Source organism: Amblyraja radiata, chromosome 8 (genome assembly GCF_010909765.2).
Source record: "Amblyraja radiata isolate CabotCenter1 chromosome 8, sAmbRad1.1.pri, whole genome shotgun sequence".
Taxonomy (NCBI): domain Eukaryota; kingdom Metazoa; phylum Chordata; class Chondrichthyes; order Rajiformes; family Rajidae; genus Amblyraja; species Amblyraja radiata.
Genome location: NC_045963.1, coordinates 77,750,288 through 77,770,820, shown reverse-complemented (window position 1 = coordinate 77,770,820; position 20,533 = coordinate 77,750,288). Strand labels below are relative to the sequence as shown.

Here is a 20,533-nt window from a genome sequence, read left to right as displayed (position 1 = left end):
TTCCAGATGAGGAGCCACCCTGTGAATATACCTGACTGTCCAGGTCAACATTACAGATCGCATTGCATTATCTGAAAGTGATCCTCGATCGGACTTTGCTGCCGTTACCTTAGACTGAATGTTACTCTCTGATCATGTATCTGTGCGCTGTAAACGGCTCGACTGTAATCATGTATTGTCTTTCCGCTAACTGGATAGCACGCAACGAAAGAGAATGGAGCAGCTGGGCTTGTACACTCTGGAGTTTAGAAGGATGAGAGGGTATCTCATTGAAACATATAAGATTGTTAAGTGCTTGGACACGCTAGAGGCAGGAAACATGTTCCCGGTGTTGGGGGAGTCCAGAACCAGGGACCACACAGTTTAAGAATAAGGGGTAAGCCATTTAGAACGGAGACGAGGAAACACTTTTTCTCACAGAGGGTGGTGAGTCTGTGGAATTCTCTGCCTCAGAGGGCGGTGGAGGCAGGTTCGCTGGATGCTTTCAAGAGAGAGCTAGATAGGGCTCCTAAAGATAGCGGAGTCAGGGGATATGGGGAGAAGGCAGGAACGGGGTACTGATTGGGGATGATCAGCCATGATCACATTGAATGGCGGTGCTGGCTCGAAGGGCTGAATGGCCTCTACTCCTGCACCTATTGTCTGTTGTCTATTGCTGCGCATTGCCCGCTTTCACCTGGCTGATACGAGGGCAGAACGATCTACTGTAATACACCGTCTACTGATCCACCGATGGGCAGCTAACACTGTGCAGATGGTGGGGATCAATCTTCAGGTCCTCCTGCTTTGTGTGCCACAGATATTCGCTGCCTTCGCCAGCTGAGTTTTAAAATTACAGATTGAAGCAAACGCACACGGGACTGCGACGGGAAAAACAGTCCGGCTTTAATATATGCGTTTCATGTCCTCATTAAATTTGGAGAATATTAAAATGGTTCTGATCAATCTCTAATTCCATTTTTTGAAAACTCGGTCGCCATGGGAACGGTTACAGACATATTAGTTGTGCCGCTCAGCTCTGGCAACACTTGGGGATCCAATTTAAAAACACGGTGCAGTCATTAATGAAAAATTGTCAAGATTAGTATAATCCTGCGCTTATTATCGGTAAGATCCACCAAATATACTGTGTGCACTCTCTCATGCTCACAAAAGACTCAAACTGCAGCAGTAACATAGAAACATAGACAATAGGTGCAGGAGTAGGCCATTCGGCCCTTCGAGCCTGCACCGCCATTCAATGTGATCATGGCTGATCATCCAATCAACTCAGCGGGTCAGGCAGCATCTCTGGAGAGACAGAATAGGCGACGTTTCGGGTCGAGACCCTTCTTCAGAAATAATATTTCTCTTCTCGAGGGAATGATAATATATTCTGATGTCCTCTTTTATGACCAATTTTGCCATCCACCTCATCAAGTGGAAATCAAACTCAAAATACTACAGATGCTGGAAAGCTGAAGTAATGACAGGAAAAGCTGGAGTAACTCAGCGGGACAGGCAGCATTTCTGGAGAGAGGGAGTGGGTGGCGTTTCGGGTCGAGACCCTTTTTTTCTTGGCATCATTTTCGGCACAGCCATTGTGGGCCGAAGGGACTGTTCCTCCGCTGTACTGTTCCTTCAATGGAGTCTTAAAGGGCTCTTGCAGTCAGTTGAAGTTGAAGGCAGTGAAGAAAGCGAATGGTATGTTGGCATTCATAGCAAGAGGATTTGAGTATAAGAGCAGGGAGGTTCTACTGCAGTTGTACAGGGTCTTGGTGAGACCACACCTGGAGTATTGCGTACAGTTTTGGTCTCCAAATCTGAGGAAAGACATCTTGCCATAGAGGGGGTGCAGATAAGGTTCACCAGACTGATTCCTGCGATGTCAGGACTTTCATATGAAGAAAGACTGGATAGACTCGGCTTGTACACGCTTGAATTTAGAAGATTGAGGGGGGATCTTATAGAAACGTACAAAATTCTTAAGGGATTGGACAGGCTAGATGCAGGAAGATTGTTCCCGATGTTGGGGAAGTCCAGAACAAGGGGTCACAGTTTAAGGATAAGGGGGAAGTCTTTTAGGACCGAGATGAGAAAAACTTTTTCACACAGAGAGGGGTGAATCTGTGGAATTCTCTGCCACAGAAGGTAGTTGAGGCCAGTTCATTGGCTATATTTAAGAGGGAGTTAGATGTGGCCCTTGTGGCTAAAGGGATCAGGGGGCATGGAGAGAAGGCAGGTACAGGATACTGAGTTGGATGATCAGCCATGATCATATTGAATGGCGGTGCAGGCTCGATGGGCCGAATGGCCTACTCCTGCACCTATTTTCTATGTTTCTATGTTTCTATGTTGAAGATAGCGGAGTCAGGGGATATGGGGAGAAGGCAGGAACGGGGTACTGATTGGGGATGATCAGCCATGATCATCCCCAAAGGGTTTCGCCCCGAAATGTTGCCTATTTCCTTCGCTCCATAGGTGCTGCTGCACCCGCTGAGTTTCTCCAGCATTTTTGTCTACCTTGATTTTGTTTCTCTTTCCACAAAGGGTTGCTGCCTGCTAAGTGTTCCTATCTCTTTTTTTTCTCGCTGTGGTGAAATGTCACTCCTTTGGGCAAGAATGGGCAAGAACTCGGAATATATCGTGCTCTTAATGTGGATTAACTTCACAGCGACATTATCAAACGAGGAGACAGCAGGTAAAATACTGAACCTTGCACTCATTAAAGTCTGCTTAGCCGACAGACATTGTTAAACCAACACAGCTGCTACGACAGTTTAATGAAGTCTGGCATCTTGCCTTTCTTTGAAGAACCCATATTTAGATTCCAAAAAATGTCCAAACCTCGGGCACGGTGGCGCAGCGGTAGAGTTGCTGCCTTACAGCAAAAACGCAGCTCCGGAGAAGCAGGTTCGATCCCGACTACGGGCGCTGTCTGTACGGGGTTTGTACGTTCTCCCCGTGACCCGCGTGGGTTTTCTCCGAGATCTCCGAGAAAGGACTGGACAAGCTAGATGCAGGAAAAATGTTCCCAATGTGGGGCGAGTCCAGAACCAGGGGCCACAGTCTTAGAATAAAGGGGAGGCCATTTAAGACTGAGGTGAGAAAAAACTTTTACACCCAGAGAGTTGTGAATTTGTGGAATTCCCTGCCACAGAGGGCAGTGGAGGCCAAGTCACTGGATGGATTTAAGAGAGAGTTAGATAGAGCTCTAGGGACTAGTGGAATCAGGGGATATGGGGAGAAGGCAGGCACGGGTTATTGATTGGGGACGATCAGCCATGATCACAATGAATGGCGGTGCTGGCTCGAAGGGCCGAATGGCCTCCTCCTGCACCTATTTTCTATGTTTCTATGTTTCTATCTTCGGTTTCCTCCCACATTCCAAAGGTTAATTGACGATAAATGTTTTTTTTTAAATTGTCCAGTACAAAATTGTCCAACTTCCAATATAGTCCCTGGTGGACCCTTCAGAAGGTACAAGGTACAAGGTATGTTATATACTGTGAGCTCTAAACGCTCGTGCTCCCCAATAAAGTTACTTTATGAGAGATACAGGGTGGAAACAGGCCCTTTGGCCCACACAGTCCATGCTGAACACTGATCACCCGTTCACATAATAATAATAATAATGGATGGGATTTATATAGCGCCTTTCTAATACTCAAGGCGCTTTACGTCGCATTATTCATTCACTCCTCAGTCACACTCGGTGGTGGTAAGCTACTTCTGTAGCCACAGCTGCCCTGGGGCAGACTGACGGAAGCGTGGCTGCCAATCTGCGCCTACGGCCCCTCCGACCACCACCAATCACTCACACACATTCACACACAGGCAAAGGTGGGTGAAGTGTCTTGCCCAAGGACACAACGACAATATGCACTCCAAGCGGGATTCGAACCGGCCACCTTCCGGTTGCCAGCCGAACACTTAGCCCATTGTGCCATCTGTTCGTGTTATCCCACTATCTCATCTAATTCCTACACACGAGGGGGAAATTTACGGAAGCCAATTGAACTACAAACCTGCACATCTTTGGCATGTGGGAGGAAACCCGCGCAGTCACGGTGTACTAGTTATGTCTCTACTATTTATTTCATTCCCCTTACATGTTTTTCCTCTACCTGCTAAATTTTTGTAAGGTGTCCTTGAGACTCTTGAAAGGCGCCCATAAATAAAATGTATTATTATTATTATTAACGTGCAAACTCCACACTGACAGCACCCGTAGTCAGGATCGAATCTGGGGTCTCTGGCTCTGTGCGGCAGCAGCTCTAACTGCAGCGCCGTCCTACCGCCAAACGGTAAATCAATAATCACATGTACCGGGGTGAAGTGAGATGCTTCGTTTTTGCATACAACCCGGTAAAATCATACAGTCCATTTTTTCCCCATAAATATAAAACCAACAAGGTCAAAGTACCCGAGAGCATTAAAAATAATGGGCGGCACAGTGGCGCATCAGTAGAGCTGCTGCCTCACAGCGCCAGAGACACGGACTCGATCCTGACGACGGGCGCTGTCTGTACGGAGTTTGTACGTTCACCCCGTGACCTGCATGGGTTTTCTCCAGGTGCTCCGGTTTCCACCCACACTCCAAAGACGTAGAGGTTTGCGAGTTAATGGGATTTGGTCAAATTGTAAATCGTCCCCAGTGTGTGTAGGATAGCGCTAGTATAGGAGGTGATCGCTGGTCGACGCGGACTCGGTGGGCCACACGTCCTGTTTCCGCGCTGTCTCTCTAAAGGCTTTGAAGTTATCACTTTAAAGTCTCGTCCCATTTCTCTGTCCGTCTCCTGCTGTTTTCACCTTGCAGGAAGCTCCACGCTGCTTAGTTTAGTAGAGTTTAGTTTGGAGACACAGTGCGAAAACAGGCCCTTCGGCCCACCGAGTCGGCACCGACCAACGATCCCCACACACTAACTCTACCCTACACACACTAGGGACAATTTACATTTGCACCGATCCAATTAACCTACAAACATGTACGCCTTTGGAGCGCGGCAGGAAACCAAAGATCTCGGAGAAAACCCGCGCAGGTCACGGGGAGAGCGTACAAACTCCGTACAGAGAAGCACCCGTAGTCAGGGTCTAGACAATAGATAATAGACAATAGGTGCAGGAGGAGGCCATTCGGCCCTTCGAGCCAGCACCGCCATTCAATGTGATCATGGCTGATCATCCCCAATCAGTACCCCGTTCCTGCCTTCTCCCCATATCCCCTGACTCCGCTATTTTTTAGAGCCCTATCTAGCTCTCTCTTGAAAGCATCCAGAGAACCGGCCTCCACCGCCCTCTGAGGCAGAGAATTCCACAGACTCACCGGAGCTGCAAGCGCTGTGCGGCTGCAACTCCACCGCTGCGCCAGCGTGCCACCTTACCAATAGTTAAAGCCCAAGTCAGCCTCGTTCCACGTAGTGAACTCAGCATTCCTAGCAGGTAGCCAGCCTGTTTAAATGCAGCTGCCCACCCACACAGCCACCACTAAGGTAGGTAGGGGTAGAATCTACCCACAAGGAATTCATGTGCCAATTTACTAATCCCAGCAGTACAGACCAAAGTGTACACAGACCCAAGTGAGCAGACATCAGACCATCAATCACACAGTACTTTCTCTGCTTCCCAATGATTATTCCCAAAGCAATTGCAAGCTGTGTACTACTGAAGAGCTTTCAAAAACGTTCTGGATTGACTGCCCGCTAGAATGGCTAATCCAGTCTGCAGTTGGTGCAGCACGGATAAAACACTTCGCTGTCTCATTTCAATCACATTCTGCTCAGCGGAGATGCTTTGAGCATTGATCAAACCGCCTCCCGACAGCAACTGCACTGCCTGTCAGATCAGCTTCACACTCATCTTGGCTTCTGCTTCACAACACTTCAACCCACCTCTCTACCCTGTTCACCATGCCCAAGCCAACCAGATCCACTGGCCGTGTGAGAAAGAACTGCAGATAGTCGAGGCTGGGACCATCCCAACGTTTAAGATGGTTCATGGATAGTGTGTGTAAGAAAGAACTGCAGATGCTGGTTTAAATAGACGATAGACAATAGACAATAGACAATAGGTGCAGGAGTAGGCCATTCAGCCCTTCGAACAAGCACCGCCATTCAATGTGATCATGGCTGATCATCCCCAATCAGTACCCCGTTCCTGCCTTCTCCCCATATCCCCTGACTCCGCTATCTTTAAGAGCCCTATCTAGCTCTCTCTTGAAAGCATCCAGAGAACCGGTCTCCACCGCCCTCTGAGGCAGAGAATTCCACAGAATTCCACAAATCGAAGGTAGGCACAAAATGCTGTGGTAACTCAGCGGGTTGGGCAGCATCTCTGGAGAGAAGGAATCTGTTCTTATCAGTTTAATATCTTATACACGTCCCTTATCTAGGGACCATATATTAAATTGATTTTTGGAACAGAGAGATGGAATAGGGGCTTGCTCCGTCCACTCCATGCATCGACCTGGCATTACAGAGCCTCTGGGAATGGAATATATATTTTTTGTCTGTAGAATTCTCTGCCTCAGAGGGCGGTGGAGGCGGGTTCTCCGGATGCTTTCAAGAGAGAGCTAGATAGGGCTCTTAAAGATAGCGGAGTCAGGGGATATGGGGGAGAAGGCAGGAACGGGGTACTGATTGGGGATGATCAGCCATGATCTCATTGAATGGCGGTGCTGGCTCGAAGGGCCGAATGGCCTACTCCTGCACCTATTGTCTATTGTCTATTGAATGGGTGATTTTTCGGGTCGAGACCCTTCTTCAGACTGATGTCGGGGGTAGGGGAGGGGGGGGGTGGGAAAAAGATAGAAAGTGGGCGGAGACAGTAGGACTTGTGGGAGAGCTGGGAAGGGGGAGGGGAAGGAGGGAGAAAGCAAGGGCTATCTGAAATTAGAGAAGTCAATGTTCATACTGCTGGGGTGTAAACTACCCAGGCCAAATATGAGGTCCATTGATCGTCTTGTTGCCCGCTCTCATGTGAGAGGAGCAGAATGAGGCCATTCGGCCCATCGAGCCTACTCTGCCCATTCAATCATGGCTGATCCATCTCTCCTTCCTAACCCCATTCTCCTGCCTTCTCCCCGTAACCCCTGACACCCGCACTGATCAAGAATCTATCTGTCCGCATGGAGCGGAGTTCAAATGTCGGGAAAATGAATATGTTAAATGACAGATACTAATTGGCAGCTTGATTGAATGTATTCATGAATTGTACACCTACAACAGCGTTTGGGGACTTCTATATACCCTGCATGTCCTGTCCCTCTGTAATAACCTCCAGCAGAACATGTTTCCAACTCTGGACTCTTCAGGATTCGAGATTTCAATTGTTCTGCCACCGACAGTCATGCCCTTTTATAGCATTCTTGAGAGGCACTTTGAGATATTTGATTAGATTAGCGAGGCAACAGAATTGACATTTGTTACTCCGAAACCCTGCTGTTCAAATGGTGGAGGGGCTTTGGAATCCTCTTGCACAAAATGGCAATGAAAGCGGACTTTAAATACATTAAATGATTCTGGCTTATCGGTATGCCCACCAGACTATGCAAGTCAAATGGGGCAATAGGGTCTCAGCCCCATTTGGGGTTAGCAATGGTGTTAGACAAGGGAGATTTTTGTCCCCAGTCCTTTTTAATCTTCATATTGATGATCTGTCCAAACAATTGAAAGCCTGTAATACTGGGTGCATGATTGGTAATATTTTAGTGAACCATATTATGTATGCAGATGATCTTGTGGTCTTTAGACCATCTAGCGCTGGTCTCCAGCAGCTCCTTACTATATGTTCTGTGTATGGTGTGGAACATGATATTAAATATAATGCTTGTAAGAGTGCTGTTATGGTCTGTAGAACCAAAGAGGATAAATGTCTAAAATTTCCTGATTTTAAATTGTCTGACAACAATCTTAGTGTCTGTAATAAGGTAAAATATCTTGGGCATATTATTACAGAACAAATGACAGATTATGAGGATATTTATAGGCAACGGCGCATGCTGTATGTACAGGTGAATATTCTCTTGCGTAAGTTTGGTGCGTGTACAGATGTGGTGAAGATGTCTCTGTTTAGAGCATACTGCACACCACTCTACACTGCGCACCTGTGGTGGAACTACGGAAAGACAAGTTTGCAGAGACTAAAGGTGGCTTATAATGATGCCATGAGAACACTGCTAAGGAAACCTAGATGGTTTGTGGCTGCAGGAGTCAGTACTTTAGAAGCTATCCTAAGAAATCCTATGTATAAATTCGTTTGCAGGATAAATGACTCTATAAATGTAATTATTGTGGTCAAACATAAGGTTTAGCGCTACACGCTATGAATCCCAGTTGTGGAGACACTGGTATCAGTGTCTCGTTGTAGGACTCTGATCTTTCTTTGTTATTCTGGATTTTGAATCATGTATTGTGTTTTTTGTATCTAAGTTATGATGCTTTTATAAGATTTTATATGTATTTTATGGTGTTTTTTATATGTAATGTGTTTTATGTAATTTGTCCCTGGTCTGGACCTTGAGTCTGAAATAAAGTATTATTATTATTATTATTAATAACCAAGTGATTGGAGGATAGAAACATAGAAACATAGGTGCAGGAGGAGGCCATTCGGCCCATTGAATATGATCACGACTGATCATCCAAAATCAGTACCCCGTTCCTGCTTTCTCCCCATATCCCTTGATTCCGTTAGCCCTAAGAGCTAAATCTAACTCTCTCTTGAATACGTCCAGTGAATTAGCCTCCACTACCTTCTGTGGCAGAGAATTCCACACATGATATAACCATATAACATATAACCATATAACAATTACAGCACGGAAACAGGCCATCTCGGCCCTACAAGTCCGTGCCGAACAACTTTTTTCCCTTAGTCCCACCTGCCTGCACTCATACCATAACCCTCCATTCCCTTCTCATCCATATGCCTATCCAATTTATTTTTAAATGATACCAACGAACCTGCCGCCACCACTTCCACTGGAAGCTCATTCCACACCGCTACCACTCTCTGAGTAAAGAAGTTCCCCTTCATGTTACCCCTAAACTTCTGTCCCTTAATTCTCGTCATGTCCTCTTGTTTGAATCTTCCCTATTCTCAAAGGGAAAAGCTTGATCACATCAACTCTGTCTATCCCTTTCATCATTTTAAAGACCTCTATCAAGTCCCCCCTTAACCTTCTGCGCTCCAGAGAATAAAGACCTAACTTATTCAACCTATCTCTGTAACTTAGTTGTTAAAACCCAGGCAACATTCTAGTAAATCTCCTCTGTACTCTCTCTATTTTGTTGACATCTTTCCTATAATTGGGCGACCAAAATTGTACACCATACTCCAGATTTGGTCTCACCAATGCCTTGTACAATTTTAACATTACATCCCAGCTTCTATACTCAGATGTGGATGGACAGGAAGGTGGAGTTGGGGTTAAAGTCAGGTCAACCATGGTCGTATTACAAGGTGAAGGAGTGTGTAGGGAGGAACTGCAGACGCTGGTTTACACCGAAGACAGGCACTAAATGCTGGAGTAACTCAGCGGGACAGGCAGCATCTCTGGAGAAAACAGCTTTGCTCAGTCTGCCATTGTGATCTCACGGTGGTTAAATTCTTTAAGTCTTCCCTGCCATTCCCACACTGACCTTTCTGTCCTGGGCCTCCTCCACTGTCAGAGTGAGGCCCAACACAAATTGGAGGAACAGCACCTCATATTTCGCTTGGGCAGCTTACGATATGAACGTTGATATGAACGTTGATTTCTCTAACTTAAAGTGACCCTTGCTTTCCCTCTCTCTATCCCTCCCCATTCCTAGTTCTCCGACTAGTTTTACTGTCTTCCTGATTAAATATTACTGATTGTATGCCGCCTTGTCACCTTCCCCTCAGCTAACAATGAACCATTCTACATTTCCTTGTCACTATCTGCTTTGATCTATCGTTTTCACACCTTACCCTTCTCTATCTCTAGACTCCCTCTCCCCTGACGCTCAATCTGATAAAGGGTCTCGACCCAAAACGTCACCAATTCCTTCTCTCCGAAGATGTTGCCTGTCCCGCTGAGTTACTCCAGCACTTTGTGTCCATCTCCAGACATGCTGCCTGGCCTGCTGAGTTACTCCAGCACTTTGTGTCTTTTTTTGGCAAACCAGCATCTGCAGTTCCTTGTGTGTCCACTTGGTCACCCCGGCAGAGTCCAAGTAAGGAAAAGTGTGGGAATATGGATGACCTGCAGTCTAGTGGTGGGAATATGAGTGATTGCTTAACAAGTTGTAGATGCAGTCAAATTGGTAGGCCAAGGAAAAAAGGGTCTCAACCCAAAACGTCACCTATTCCTTCTATCCACAGATGCTGCCTGCCCTGCTGAGTTACTCCAGCATTATGCATCTATCTTCAGTTTAAACCAGCATCTGCAGTTCCTTCCAACAAAATGTAGATATAGCTCAATATTTGCGCGATGATTATCGATACCCTTATCTAATATAAGATCTAGTCATCTCAGCTATGGATTTTCTCCCAGCCTTTCGGAGAGAGTCATCTGGATATCTGCTGCCCGCTGCAAGGAAAAAAAGGTTCCTGATATGAACAGCCCACTAATAGCCCAGAGGTGTAGTTTTAATGATTAAGGCTTCACTGAAAGATGTTTAATCTCCTGATTATTTTTACTCACACTGAGGAAGATACGATAGCTTTGCTGAATTGTAAACCCATTAATGAAACTAATCACCAGGCGCGAATCAACCCATGAATAAATCAACACTCACTCAAAAGAATGAATTGAATACCTCTCTTGCTGCAACGGAGGTGACCTCATTCTGCACGACTTGCCAAAAACAAATGTGTGGTGGACTGCACACCATTTGTCCTCTGGTAGTGCATTGAATTACAATCTCCTCATTCATTTAACAGCATTCTTGGATGGATGTCATTGAACCCGAGGACATTGGCAGCATTTGAGGGCCCAAGCTAAAGGTTGAGTCTGGGCAGGCTAGGACTTCATTCCAAGGAGCACAGGAGGCTGAGGGGTGATGGTACAGAGGTGTATAAGTTTCATGAGGGAAATAGTTTTGGGTGAATGCATAGAGTACTCCTATACATAGAACTGTCTACTGCTATAGTTCACTATAATGTATAATGACGGCACATTGTTTAGAGACCAGGAGGGTGTAAAATATTCCAGGGAGCTTCACAGGAACATTACGTTAGGTTTAGGTTTATTAATATTCTTTCTGCCATATCTGACAATTGATAACAGAATGTGTAGGAAGGAACTGCAGATGCTGGTTTAAACCGAAGACAGATACAAAAAGCTGGAGTAACTCAACGGGTCAGACAGCATCTCTGGGGAAAAGGAAGAGGTGACGTTTCGGGTTGAGACCCTTCTCCAGACTGAGCCAGGGGAAAAGGTTCTCGTTCCCCTTTGATCTCTCATTATCACACCTTGCCCTTCCGTATCTCTCTATCTCCCTCTCCCCTGACTCTCATTCTGAAGAAGGGTCGTGCTAGACCCGATACGTCAGCTATTCCTTTCTCCAGAGATGCTGCCTGACCCGCTGAGTTAAGGGCCTGTCCCACTTGGGCGGCATTTGCGCCTCACGCTGGCGGCGCGCGAAGAATTTGCGAATCCCAAAATCCTGTCACTGCAGGCCGCGCATCACTGCAGACCGCGCATCACTAAGTCACCATGCACCATGCGTCTGCAATGCACGCCGTGTGCGCGTAATACACGCCATGCGCGCATCACTTATTTCGCGTAAATGACGCGCGAATTACGGCGAAATGAATGCACAGAATAAGCAGCTCAGTTCTCCAGATGAAAAATATGCTATCGTCAAATTAGACTGCTGTGACCACAGAATGGAGCGACCGTTAGATGTAATTTCCCTTCTAATTAAGTTAACAGGAAAGATTATCCAAATTACAAATAAATTGGCGCAAATAAATAGCCTCCTTTTCCTTTCTCAGATGCTGTGAGCAATCTCTATTAATCATAAACATTGAAGCTTGCTCATGTTTTCCGCCCGTGGTTTAACTCGCACATTGTCATTGTCATTTTCCGCACGACAACACGACTCTAATCTCGTGAACGATAGATCTGCGGCAAGCCAATCAAGAACAAAATGAGTGGGAGGAACTGCAGACGCAGGTTTAAAAAAAAACGAAGGCGAGACACAAAAAAGCTGGAGTAACTCAGCCGGGACGGGCAGCGTCTCTGGAGGAGAGGAACAGGTGACGTTTCGGGTGGAGGCCCTTCTTCAGACTGGGAGTCAGGGGAAGAGGGAAACGACAGATATAGATGTAGATATAGAGAGTGAGAGTAGATATAGAGAGGTGATATAGAGAGATGTTGAACAAATGGATGAAAGATATGCAAAACAAAAGGCAACAATGATAAAGGAGACAGACCATTGCTACATAGCTATGGTCTAGGTGCAAAAAGTCACAGACAACGAGACTCAACATAGTCATACAGTCAAAGAGTGATACAGTGTGGAAACAGGCCCTTCAACCCAACTTGCCCACACCGGCCAACATGTCCCAGCTACACTTGTCCCATCTGCCCAAGTTTGGTCCATATCCCTCCAAACTTGTCCTATCCATGTACCTGTCTAACTGTTTCTTATGTTGGGATAGTCCCTGCCTCAACTACCTCCTCTGGCAGCTTGTTCCATACACCCACCACCCTTTGTGTGAAAATGTTACCCCTCAGATTCCTATTAAATCTTTTCCCCTTCAACTTGAACGTATGTCCTCTGGTCCTCGATTCCCCTACTCTGGGCAAGAGACTCTGTGCGTCTCCCCGATCTATTCATGATTTTATACATTTTACGAGATTGCCCCTCATCCTCCTGTGCTCCAAGGAGTAGATTCCCAGCCTGCTCAACCTCTCCCGATAGCTCAGACCCTCTAGCCCTGGCAACATCCTCGTAAATCTTCTCTGTACCCTTTCCAGCTTGACAAGGCAACAAGGCAACAATGAGTGGGAGTCCCGTGCTAGACCTCTTACTGAAGAAGAGTCTCGACCCGAAACGTCACCTATTCCTTCGCTCCATAGATGCTGCCTCACCCGTTGAGTTTCTCCAGCATTTATGTCTACCTTACTTAATCTGTGATCGTTTCGCAGCGGGCTCCGGTTTGCAAAGTCCATGCAGAGAATCTGCAACGAAAGAGGTCCATGACTGAAATTCCACCTCGTTTTGCTTCTGATTTATTACCTTCAGCATTTTTGCCTGGAGGCAATCATCGTAAACTCCTAATGAATTGCCCAGACTGCCGCGCCAGTGCAGCTAAATGAAGTATAAGGTAATCATATTTCCTGATTTAAAAAAAAAGTATAACAAAATCCTGGGCCCTGGATTACTGCCAAATTATAAAGGCACACATCGCATTATATTCGTATTACAAAACTCAAAGTAGATGATTATTCAGGGTAGCAACATTGCCGCTTCCTCATTTACATCAGGTCAGGCCAAGATGAAGTGCTGCCTTCTCTCCGAGCCAGTCGACACAGCAACGGGCTCAAGTCGTGGATATTTTTAGAAAAACTCAGTGCCATCCCAACCATTCGAGAGTGCAGCAAGTTACACACAAACGCAAGTGAGACCAAAGCGTAGGCTCGGCGACCGCTTCGCCCAACACCCCCCGCTCAGTCCGCACTAACCAACCTGATCTCCCGGATGCCCAGCACTTCGACTCCTCCTCCCATTCTGAATCTGACCTTTCTGTTCTGGGCCTCCTCCATTGCCAGAGTGAGGCCCAGCTCAAATTGACAATTGACAATAGACAATAGACAATAGACGCAGGAGTAGGCCATTCGGCCCTTCGAGCCAGCACCGCCACTCAATGTGATCATGGCTGATCATCCCCAATCAGTACCCCGTTCCTGCCTTCTCCCCATATCCCCTGACCCCGCTATCTTTAAGAGCCCTATCTAGCTCTCTCTTGAAAGCATCCAGAGAACCCGCCTCCACCGCCCTCTGAGGCAGAGAATTCCACAGACTCACAGAGTGTCTCCTCATCTCCGTTCTAAATGGCTTACCCCTTATTCTTAAACGGTGGCCCCTGGTTCTGGACTCCCCCAACATCGGGTTTCCTGCCTCTAGCGCGTCCAAACCCTTAATACTCTTATATGTTTCAATAAGATACCCTCTCATCCTTCTAAACTCCAGAGAATACAAGCCCAGCCGCTCCATTCTCTCAGCATATGACAATTGCAGGAACAACACCTCGTATTTCGCTTGGGTAGTTTACACCCCAGCGGTATGAACATTGACTTCTCTAATTTCAGGGGGTCCTTGCTTTCTCCCTCCTTCCCCTCCCCTTCCCAGTTTTCCCACAGAGCCTAATGCCTCCGCCTCTTTCTTTATTTTTCCCACCCCCACCCACCCACCCCCCGACATCAGTCTGAAGAAGGGTCTCGACCCGAAACGTTGCCTATTCCTTTTCTCCATATCTCCAGCATTTTTTCTGTCCAAGCATAATTTCACATCATTTCTTCTTCAAAATACATTTTGTAAAGTTACATGAAAAACTATCTGGCATCGGTCTTTCAAATTGCAATGCGGTTATGCTTCTTTGCTTTCAGCGGGATCTAATAAATACAAGTTAATAGATGCCACTGGGCTACAGAGGAAACATTCAATCAGCAATGTCAAAAGCCCCGACTGTTTTAACTGTTGCATTAAAATTCAGGTGTACTTTCCTTCACTTTGTATCATCAATTTCTACAGTTGCCAAACGTAGACAGCGTGGACTGACGCAAAATGCTGGAGTAACTCAGCGGGGCAGATCGCATCTTTGAACAGAAGGAATGGGTGACGTTTCGGGTCGAGACCCTTCTTCAGTCACCTATTCCTTCTCTCCTGAAATTGCTGCCTGTCCCGCTGAGTTACTCCAGCAATCTGTGCCTGGATCAGCAAACTCAGCACACGTGAGCTGCCAGCTTTGACTGCAACGAGGTCAGGGGTGGCACGTTGGCGCAGCGGTAGAGTTGCTGCCTTATAGCGTTTACAGCGTTGGAGACCCGGGTTCGATCCTGACGACGGGTGCTGTCTGTATGGAGTTTGTACGTTCTCCCCGTGACCCGCGTGGGTTTTCTCCGAGATCTTCGGTTTCCTCCCACACTCCAAAGACGCCCAGATTTGTAGGTTAATTGGCTTGGTGTAAGCCTAAATTGTCCCTGTAAAGTGTGTGCAGTGTGCAGGGATCGCTGGTTGGTGCAGACTCGGTGGGCCGAAGGGCCTGTTTCCGCGCTGTATCACAAAATCAAACTAATCTTTTCCTACGGTGGACACAAAAATGCTGGAGTAACTCAGCGGGCCAGGCAGCATCTCTGGAGAGAAGGAATGGGTGACGTTTCGGGCCGGGGCCCTTCAGACCCGATAAACGTCACCCATTCCTATTCTCCAGAGACGGTGCCTGTCCCGCTGAGTTACTCCAGCATTTTTGTGTCTACCTTCGATTTAAACCAGCATCTGCAGTTCTTTCCTACTAATCTTTCCCTACATTTTGTTTGGGACCACAGGGAGGTCGATTGGAAATAAAACTCTGAATGTACTCAGGGGCCAATATGAACGAAACAAAACAAACCTTGCAATCTGATGGGAGTTAACATCCGGCTTCTCTGGAAATCACTTTAATCATTATTTACTGTCACTCCACCACTTTACAGCAAGATTACAAGATGGTTTATTTTGATTTAATGGGCCTGTCCCACTGAGGCGATTTGTTTAGGCAACTACAGGCGACTAGTTTGTCGCCTCATGTTCGCCGTGAGTCGCCTCCTCAGTCGCGCAAAAAGTCGTAGCGTCTTTCTGGCCGCCGCTAAATTTTCACCACGTTGAAAAAAATTTTGGCGGCAGTGGCTTTTTGATGCCAATGAGCGCTGCTTGACTTCTCCTGACGTAGGTTGTCGCCGGTTTTTCGGCGACCTGCTACGTCTATGACAGTCGCCGAGAAAATCGGCAGGCCCAGTACAGGATGGAACGATCGGCAGGTACAAGGGTATTACTTTCCCCTCTTGTTTTGTTCGACAGCAAAGAGTTGAATTCGAAAACACCAATTCCATTAAATGAAGTGAACAGCCCCTTAGTCTAAACACAAACACACCTGCTTCATTTCACAGTCAAACTCAACTCCGCTCACAGGCAATAACTCTCCAGACAAGATTATCCCCCGGAACAGAGTTAAATATTACTTTGAGGAGATACGACTTCATGGGCAGAAAACCGACACTAGAATTTCACATTATTTATTCTCAATTTCCCAAGGATAAGTGATTATACCTACACCAGGCCTGTCACTTATTTGGCCTTGAACTTGGACATGTTCAATGATGCCAAAGTGATTTACCCTCTTTGAGAGTGGGAGGGGGAAAAGGGGGAGTGGGAGGGGGAAAGGGAGAGTGAGATGGGGAGGAGGTGAGGGAGAGGGAGAGAGGAGGGGAAGGGAGATGGGGATTGGGGTGAAGAGGGGTGGGGAGGGATGGAGATGGAGGGAAGGGGAAAAGGAAGGGGGATGGGAAGAGAGGGGAGGGAGGGAGGGGGATGGAGGGGGAGGGAGGGGGGGAGAAGGGAGAGAAAGGGGAGAGGGGGAGGGACGGGGGAGAAAGGGGAACAGGGGGAGCAGGGGGAGGGGGAGGGGGAGAAGGGGAGGGAGGGGGGAGCAGGTGGAGGGGGAGGGGGAGAGGGGAAGAAGAGGAGAGAAGGGGGAGAAGTGACAGGGGAGGAGGAGAGGGGAGAGAGAGGAGGGGGGGGGAGAGGGAGGGCAGAGAGGAGAGAGAGAAGGGAAGGAAGAGAGGGGTAGAGTGAGAGAGAGAGGTGGAGGGGGAAAAAGGGGCAGATGAAGGTGAGGAAGAGGAGGGAGAGAGAGGGACAGAGAGACGAGGGGGGGGGGGGGGGGGGAAGGAAGTGAAGGATAGTATGCGCATGCCCAGAGTTAGTCCACTGTGTAGACACAACACTAGTGTTTTTCACACTAAAATTCTACCATTTTCCCAGTTATTTTTATAGTCTCGGCTGTTCCACTGTCCGCACATTCTCATTCAAATGAGGTTTTCACATTCTAAAATTGAATACTAAATGGAATAATCTCCGAAGCCTGCGAGCAGCTAAAATATCTAATAATTGATCACACACTTAATACAATTAATGTTGATTAAGTTGTTGAAGCATTGATGTAGAGCCAATCAACACTGACAGCCGGCAGGAACAGATTGGCAAACTTCTCCTTTGTTGGGAGGATGCCTGGGGTCCAAGGACAGGGTTGCCAACTTTCTCGCTCCCAAATGAGGGACAAAAGGTGCCGCGCTCGGCTAATACTGGACAGCCGGCAGCCCGACGTACGACTGACACGCATAAGGGGGCCTGAAGTTGGATGGGAGATGAATCACTCTTGCCTCGTGGCGTCGACAGCACACGCAACAAGCACGCACGCTGCTATAGACAATAGACAATAGACAATTCCCCCCTCACAATACACAATAGACTAAGACAATAGGTGCAGGAGTAGGCCATTTGGCCCTTCGAGCCAGCACCGCCATTCAATGTGATCATGGCTGATCATCCACAATCAGTACCCCGTTCCTGCCTTCTCCCCATATCCCCTGACTCCGCTATCTTCAAGAGCCCTATCTAGCTCTCTCTTGAAAGTTGTATCAGATCTAGGATCTGTCTGAAGGCGTGCACTCTGGTGACTACAGAACACAGATGTTCCTTGACTTACGATATTTCGACACGATATTTCGACACGATATTTCGACTACGATGGTGCAAAAGGGATACACATTCAGTCAAAACCGTATTTCACTAGCCTGGCCTCGTGCAGCATCGGCCTGCGTGGATAATTTAAGCGGTAATGCTTTACTGTCTCATTAAAATTGCTTTCCTGTGGGATATTTAGATTTAAGCCTGCTCTGTTGAGCAGATGCACTCGCTCGCCCGAACTGGCTTGTTAGTATCTCACGCTAGCCTGGGTGGGTGGGGGTGGGGTTGGGTGTGGGGGTGGGATGGGGATGGGGTTGGGGGTGGGGTTGGGCTGGGGGTGGGGGTGGTAATGGGGTGGGGTAGGTGGGGGTGGGGGTTTGGGTGGGGAGGGGTGGGGAGCGGTGGGGGTGGTGTGGGGTGGGAGTGGGGGTGGGGTAGCGGGTGAATGGAACAAAGGGTAGCGGGTGAATGGAACGAGATGCCAGAGGAGGTAGCAATTAGACAGGTACATGGGTAGGACAGGTTCAGAGGGATATGGCAATATAAAATGGACAATAGACAATAGGTGCAGGAGTAGGCCATTCAGCCCTTTGAGCCAGCACCGCCATTCAATGTGGTTATCCACAATCGGTACCCTGTCCCTGCCTTCTCCCCATATCCCTTGACTCCACTATCTTTATGAGCTCTATCTAACTCTCTTGAAAGCATCCAGAGAACTGGCCTCCACTGCCTTCTGATGCAGAGAATCCCACAGATTCACAACTCTCTGGGCAAAAAAGTTTCTCCTCATCTCTGTCCTAAATGGCCGACCCCTTATTCTTAAACTGTGTGTGGCCCCTGGTTCTGGACTCCCACAACGTCAGGAACATGTTTCCTGCCTCTAGCGTGTCCAATCCCTTAATATTAGAACGGCGACAAGGAAACACTTTTTCTCACAGAGAGTGGTGAGTCTGTGGAATTCTCTGCCTCAGAGGGCGGTGGAGGCAGGTTCTCTGGATGCTTTCAAGAGAGAGCTAGATAGGGCTCTTAAAAATAGCGGAGTCAGGGGATATGGGGAGAAGGCAGGAACGGGGTACTGATTGGTGATGATCAGCCATGATCACATTGAATGGCGGTGCTGGCTCGAAGGGCCAAATGGCCTACTCCTGCACCTATTGTGTATTGTCTATTGTCTAATATGGCAGGTGGGACTAGTGTAGATGGAGCATGTTGGTTGGCGTGGGCGAGTTGGGTTGAAGGGCCTGTTTCCACGCTGCATGTCACTTTGGCATATCACAGCTACTGCCTTACCACTGTCTAATTCAAAGAATTCAATATGGTTGGCAACACATGGCCCCATGCTATTGAAAGCCAGGCTGAATATACTTGTTTATTTTTGCTTCCCGGATATTTTCCTGTAGTGCTTTTAATTAAGGATTGAATTTATGTTAGTATAACTGTGCTCGATTTAATGTTGTGTAGTTCCATGTATTGTATTTATCTCCGCACTTAAGCACGCAAATCACACCCACTGACTGATATTTCATTCCCTTTTTAAAGAAAGATATGCAAAAGTGCCTGATATCTTTTCCCTCCATTTTAATGTCTTTTAGATGGTACCAAAGTGATTTCAGTCGAAATCACGGATTTTAATACAAATCTTCCCTGGGATAATAACAAATTGAATTTAAACGCGGTAAAGCACCCAGAGGAACAATTTCCCAGCAAAATTCAAACTGCGCCTCAGATGCAGAAATTAGGTGAGTGTATCAAAAGCTTGAAGGAATTTTTATAACGTAGTTTGGAAAAAAAAAAGATTTAAAGAACTTGAAATGTCATCACTATGCAAATTTCTGCGCTCATCACTAGCATTCCCTTGCAAATTCAAGCACAGGTAATTGGTATAATGCGATGGATATGTTCCTAGCAAGCCTGGCGTTATTGAAAGTCGTCACTACAGCAATTTCAGGTAGTCCTTGCTTTCTCCCTCCTTCCCATCCCCTTCCCAGCTCCCCGACAAGCCTACTTAGATTAGATTAGATTAGATTCGTTTATTGTCATTCAGACCTTTCGGTCTGAACGAAATTTTGTTTCCCTGCAGTCATACATATAATAAAAATGACAAAAACACACAATCAACACAAATTTAACATCCACCACAGTGAGTTCACCAAACACCTCCTCACTGTGGTGGAAGGCAAAATCTTAAAGTCTCTGTCTCTTCCCTCTTTGTTCTCCCTCTGCACCGAGGTGATCCAGGCTCCAGATGTTGTGACCCCACCGGGTGATGGTAAGTCCCGCGGCTCAACCGTGCTCCGCGAACGGGCCGGTTCAAACTCCGCGGGTGGTCGCTGCCGCCGCCACAGCTTCGGGGCCGAGCCGGGTCTCCGCTGCCGCTGCATCCGCTACAGCTCCGGGTCCGAGTTGGGTCTCCACTGCCGCCGCCGCCTCCGCATCAGTCTGAAGAGGGGTCTCGACCCAAAACGTCGCCTATTCCTTCGCTCCACAGATGCTGCCTCAGCCGCTGAGTTCCTCCACCATTTTTTGTCTACCTATCGATTTTTTTCCCCGCATCTGCAGTTCCTTCTTAAGCACGACAGCAGAGCAGGCTGTTCAAACACGGACTGAAACGGGTTTTCCTGACGGCAATTGTGCTGGGACCAGTGCTGATCGCTTGATACAAAGAGCCTGCCCGCAAACCCGTTAATCATGTCGTAACCATTTACGGTTGCGGAGAAAACGAAGAACTGCAGGTGCAGGTTTACGCAAAAAGGACACAAAGTGCTGGAGTAACTCGACGGATCAAGCAGCATCTCTGGAGAACCCAGACAGGCGTCGGATGGCGGGTGCGAACGGAATGGAGGTGACGGCTGCAA

At 47.4% G+C, this 20,533-nt stretch overlaps 1 protein-coding gene and 1 pseudogene across 1 annotated transcript in view; one reads left to right on the top strand and one right to left on the bottom strand.

Moving 5' to 3' along the window:
• The window catches only part of macrod2 (mono-ADP ribosylhydrolase 2), a 1,179,663-nt gene that overhangs the window by 482,922 nt on the left and 676,208 nt on the right, over positions 1-20,533 (bottom strand). The gene's annotated exons all lie outside the window — the stretch shown is intronic.
• LOC116976563 lies at positions 6,309-6,481 on the top strand (annotated as a pseudogene).